The sequence below is a fragment of the Panulirus ornatus genome, chromosome 4 (assembly GCF_036320965.1).
Source record: "Panulirus ornatus isolate Po-2019 chromosome 4, ASM3632096v1, whole genome shotgun sequence".
NCBI classification, from domain to species: Eukaryota; Metazoa; Arthropoda; class Malacostraca; order Decapoda; family Palinuridae; genus Panulirus; species Panulirus ornatus.
In genome coordinates, this window is record NC_092227.1 from 91,556,005 (window position 1) to 91,562,004 (window position 6,000).

General features: G+C 40.6%; 1 protein-coding gene across 1 annotated transcript in view; it reads left to right on the forward strand.

Annotated features, from left to right (window-relative positions):
- LOC139746325 (MICOS complex subunit Mic10-like) overlaps window positions 1–4,924 on the forward strand; it is a 59,733-nt gene extending 54,809 nt beyond the window's left edge. The window contains exon 5 of the mRNA XM_071657478.1: window positions 3,994–4,924. The gene's annotated coding sequence lies outside the window, so the exon portion shown is untranslated. The remainder of the gene's footprint in view (window positions 1–3,993) is intronic.
- The last annotated feature ends 1,076 nt before the right edge of the window (window positions 4,925–6,000 follow it).

A 6,000-nucleotide genomic window follows, 5' to 3' on the forward strand; every position in this document is an offset into this window, starting at 1 on the left:
GTACATTGAGATGTATAGGTATGTATATTTGTGTGTGTGGACGTGTATGTATATACATGTGTGTGGGGGTGGGTTGGGCCATTTCTTTCGTCTGTTTCCTTGCGCTACCTTGCAAACGCGGGAGACAGCGACAAAGCAAAATAGATAAATAAATAAATAAAAGAGATGCTCTGTGGAAGGTATTAAGAATATATGGTGTGGGAGGCAAGTTGTTAGAAGCAGTGAAAAGTTTTTATCGAGGATGTAAGGCATGTGTACGTGTAGGAAGAGAGGAAAGTGATTGGTTCTCAGTGAATGTAGGTTTGCGGCAGTGGTGTGTGATGTCTCCACGGTTGTTTAATTTGATTATGGATGGGGTTGTTAGGGAGGTAAATGCAAGAGTTTTGGAAAGAGGGGCAAGTATGAAGTCTGTTGTGGATGAGAGAGCTTGGGAAGTGAGTCAGTTGTTGTTCGCTGATGATACAGCGCTGGTGGCTGATTCATGTGAGAAACTGCGGAAGCTGGTGACTGAGTTTGGTAAAGTGTGTGAAAGAAGAAAGTTAAGAGTAAATGTGAATAAGAGCAAGGTTATTAGGTACAGTAGGGTTGAGGGTCAAGTCAGTTGGAAGGTAAGTTTGAATGGAGAAAAACTGGAGGAAGTAAAGTGTTTTAGATATCTGGGAGTGGATCTGGCAGCAGATGGAACCATGGAAGTGGAAGTGAATCATAGGGTGGGGGAGGGGGCGAAAATCCTGGGAGTCTTGAAGAATGTGTGGAAGTCGAGAACATTATCTCGGAAAGCAAAAATGGGTATGTTTGAAGGAATAGTGGTTCCAACAATGTTGTATGGTTGCGAGGCGTGGGCTATGGATAGAGTTGTGCGCAGGAGGGTGGATGTGCTGGAAGTGAGATGTTTGAGGACAATGTGTGGTGTGAGGTGGTTTGATCGAGTAAGTAATGTAAGGGTAAGAGAGATGTGTGGAAATAAAAAGAGCGTGGTCGAGAGAGCAGAAGAGGGTGTTTTGAAATGGTTTGGGCACATGGAGAGAATGAGTGAGGAAAGATTGACCAAGAGGATATATGTGTCGGAGGTGGAGGGAACGAGGAGAAGTGGGAGACCAAATTGGAGGTGGAAAGATGGAGTGAAAAAGATTTTGAGTGATCGGGGCCTGAACATGCAGGAGGGTGAAAGGCGGGCAAGGAATAGAGTGAATTGGATCGATGTGGTATACCGGGGTTGACGTGCTGTCAGTGGATTGAATCAGGGCATGTGAAGCGTCTGGGGTGAGCCGTGGAAGGTTGAGTGGGGCCTGGATGTGGAGGGGGAGCTGTGGTTTCAGACATTATTGCATGACAGCTGGAGACTGAGTGTGAACAAATGGGGCCTTTGTTGTCTTTTCCTAGCGCTACCTTGCACACATGAGGGGGGAGGGGGATGGTATTCCATGTGTGATGAGTTGGCGATGGGAATGAATAAAGGGAGACAGTGTGAATTGTGTACATGGGTATATATGTATGGATCTGTGTGTGTATATATATGTGTACATTGAGATGTATAGGTATGTATATTTGTGTGTGTGGACGTGTATGTATATACATGTGTATGGGGGTGGGTTGGGCCATTTCTTTCGTCTGTTTCCTTGCGCTACCTTGCAAACGCGGGAGACAGCGACAAAGCAAAATAGATAAATAAATAAATAAAAGAGATGCTCTGTGGAAGGTATTAAGAATATATGGTGTGGGAGGCAAGTTGTTAGAAGCAGTGAAAAGTTTTTATCGAGGATGTAAGGCATGTGTACGTGTAGGAAGAGAGGAAAGTGATTGGTTCTCAGTGAATGTAGGTTTGTGGCAGGGGTGTGTGTTGTCTCCATGGTTGTTTAATTTGTTTATGGATGGGGTTGTTAGGGAGGTGAATGCAAGAGTTTTGGAAAGAGGGGCAAGTATGAAGTCTGTTGGGGATGAGAGAGCTTGGGAAGTGAGTCAGTTGTTGTTCGCTGATGATACAGCGCTGTTGGCTGATTCATGTGAGAAACTGCAGAAGCTAGTGACTGAGTTTGGTAAAGTGTGTGAAAGAAGAAAGTTAAGAGTAAATGTGAATAAGAGCAAGGTAATTAGGTACAGTAGGGTTGAGGGTCAAGTCAATTGGGAGGTAAGTTTGAATGGAGAAAAACTGGAGGAAGTAAAGTGTTTTAGATATCTGGGAGTGGATCTGGCAGTGGATGGAACCATGGAAGCGGAAGTGGATCATAGGGTGGGGGAGGGGGCGAAAATCCTCTTGCATTCACCTCCCTAACAACCCCATCCATAAACAAATTAAACAACCATGGAGACATCACACACCCCTGCCGCAAACCTACATTCACTGAGAACCAATCACTTTCCTCTCTTCCTATATATATATATATATCCTCCCCTCCTTGTATTTTTTTAACTTTCTAAAATGTGAAACAGAATGGAGTGAATTGGAGCGGTGTGGTGTGCCGGGGTTGACGTGCTGTCAGTGGATTGAATCAGGGCATGTGAAGCGTCTGGGGTAAACCATGGAAAGCTGTGTAGGTATGTATATTTGCGTGTGTGGACGTATGTATATACATGTGTATGGGGTGTGGGTTGGGCCATTTCTTTCGTCTGTTTCCTTGCGCTCCCTCGCAAACGCGGGAGACAGCGACAAAGCAAAAAAATATATATATATATATATATATATATGTGTGTGTGTGTGTGTATGAGTGGATGGGTTGTTGTTCTGTTTCCTGGTGCCACCTCGCTGATATGGGAAATGGCGATCAAGTATAATATATGAAATGAATAATATTTATTATACTTGATTGCCATTTCCCACGTCAGTGAGGAAGTGCCAGGAAACAGGCAAAGAAACACCCATTCACTCAGATACACACAAATATACATACATGAATATAGTACATGTGAATGCCCACTTCCATATTACATACAAACCTCCAACAGCTAGGATCAAACCTGGGACCCCTGCATGGCAGGCAGGAGTGCTACTGCAAGGCTATGATCGAACTCATAGTTGTGACAGAGTCAATAATATGCTGTTAGAGATAGAAAAGCTCTGAGAGGGACAAGTAAAAATATCCCCCAACAGTTGCTAGTTTACAATCAAGGAATTAGTGGAGATGGTCATGAGCATAGATGAGCTTTTTGCCCGCACTAATGATGCAGTATATATGGAGGTATGCCACAAGGTTACCATTATGTAGCTTTTTCAAAAGGCCCATGGAAACTTCTCTTTCCCTACTTCCATTGGAAAGATTGATTACATAGAATTTCCTGCCACATCAGCAGCAAGGGTTCATGAACACAGTAGCTGAATCAGACATTTAGGAGAGATGAAGAGAACCTGAGATCCTCACTTCTCATTCATAGCAACCCTCACTGCTCTAGCACCTCAAGCTCTATTGCCACATTTTCTAGGAAATTTCCATGGAATATTACTAAATAAAAAAATAAGATGTTACAAAACTTGTTCTTAGGTTGCTGGATGAATATTTTCATACTTAAGTGTTAAGTGTGGAAAATCACTGCTGAGGAACACTTCCTCAACCTCCTCCTGGATATTGGATTTCAATAGTTTAACATTTCTTATAGCCACATGTTTTCCTAGAATATAACTCTGGCGCCAAGCAGGGGGGGTTCCCTATATAGATATGAAGCATAGGATATTATGACTGTACTTTAGTGGATAACTTCATCATCAACCATCAGGTATTCTGTTGCCACACTCCTGTAATCCTCCCCTTGCCCATATTCCAATCCTTCCTTCCCTCCCTTTCTGTCCTTCTCCTCATGTTACTTTTTCTCTCATCCTCAACTCTTACCATTCTCCTTTACTAATGTCTCACTCTCCTTCCACTCTGTCTTCTTTCACTCATTCATTCTTTTGTACTTGTTCCCCATTTTCCACTTTAGCAAGGTAGCACATAAAGAAAATCTTAGACAATACATAATGTTAGTTTGTATAAGTGTGAAATTAATTCGTTTCTTTTTCAGGGTGGATTAATTCATCATGCAAAGACTGGTCACTTCCTGCAGAGGCCAGATACTCAGGGAGTTACTCTTCCTGTCTTGTGATGGTATAGTGAGTCAGCAGTAGATCATGAACGGTTCTTTAAAGTGGTAATCCAGCTCTCCAGCATCAGTGTTTGTTTTATAATGAACTGATCTTTGGGAAAAGTTAGTGGAGAAAATTTATTTCTTTATGATTATCCTAGCACCCCTTTCTAAGAAAGGGTCCTGCTGTTATCCAAGACCACCTTTCCAGAGGCTCCTGCTGTCCAAGGCTGTGCTACTTTGAGTAGCAGGGATATGATGGACTTCTTTGGTGTGAGTTATTTGACAAGATTGTACTTCCAGTGACACACCTTTGCCAAAGGTAACTTTTCACTCCTGGTGTGACCTCATGTAGGCAGTCTTTGTTGAACATCCATTTGTATTAGAATTATATGATATTTGCTGTTTTTAGCAACATAAAAATTTTAAAGCTAGCAATGTAACAATTTTAAGATCCATTAAAAATTATACATTACATTGAAATGCTTTTCATGTTAATATTTTAGAAGTTCAGAGCTAGACTTGTTTTTTCTATTGTTATAAATTACAGATAATCCTGCTAACTCCCCATTAGATGTTTTATTAAGTTTTCTTGCTGGCTACTAAAGTTACCATTCTACTATGCTGAGTTATTTTTTTATCCAGGTCCTTAATATGCATTATTAATGATGGTCAGAAGTGCACCTTGACATTGTGCTGCTTGTGGATAAGCTTGGAAACCATGTTTTGTAAAAAATGCAGAAGTCCACTTCTATGATGTTTAAATATACTACTTTAAAGCACTCTTAACACATTGTACATTTTCACATGTTCGCATAAGCTGTATATGAAGGTATGTAATGGAACTGCTTTTATTAAAATGGAAATTGATTCTGGAAATATTTTATTTACCAGGTAAAAATTTAAAGTTTTAGACAAGAGCATCCCATGCATCAGGCAAGCATTGCAAACTGTTAGGAAAAAATTGGTAAAAAAAAAAAAAAGTGATACTAGGATTAGCACACTGTGACATATCATTCTGTTCTAACATTTTTCTTCCAAGTAAAATAAATATTGCATGTACAATACAACACCCATACAGTAGACTGAAAATGTGTGTCCTGAAACCTTTAATCTTATTTTTCGAGTTGAAAATGTACAACCAGTGGCTTTTCAAGAAAATCCAGACTTTTTTCTTTTCTTTTGAGAAAGAGAAACATGCTGATACAACCATTATTGATGGTAATTTCATATCATAGTAGAGCCATTTTGGTGATAAAGTAGTAGTCTAAACATAAGTTTCATACCTATTTTTGTATTTTTTATTATAACTTAATTGCCATCTCCTGTGTCAGTGAGGTAGCGTAAGGAAACAGACGAAAGAATGGCCCAACCCATCCACATACGCATGTATATACATAAATGCCCACACACGCATATATACATTTCAACGTATACATACATATACATATATACATTCCTGTCGCCACCCCATGAGGTAGCGCTAGAAAAAAGAAAAAAAAGCCACATTCGTTCACACTCACTCTCTAGCCGTCATGTGTAATGCAATGAAACCACAGCTCCCTTTCCACATCCAGGCCCCATAAAACTTTCCATGGTTTACCCCAGATGCTTCACATGCTTTGGTTCAATCCATTAACAGCACATCAGCCCCTGTATACCACATCGTTCCAATTCACTCTATTCCTTGCACGCCTTTCACCCTCCTGTATGTTCAGGCCCCAATCACTCAAAATCTTTTTCACTCCATCCTTATGTTGGAATAAAGTGAAAGCTGCATATTTTTTAACATTCATGAAATATCTGACTATGTACAGTGATGATTTACATGATTTCTGTTGTGCATGTATTCCTTGCATTTGAGAATGCATCATTGATCACAGGTCTAGGCAGGGTTGGATGGCCTACTATTATTCAGTGTTGCTCTGTCAAGCTTAGACCCTGAGA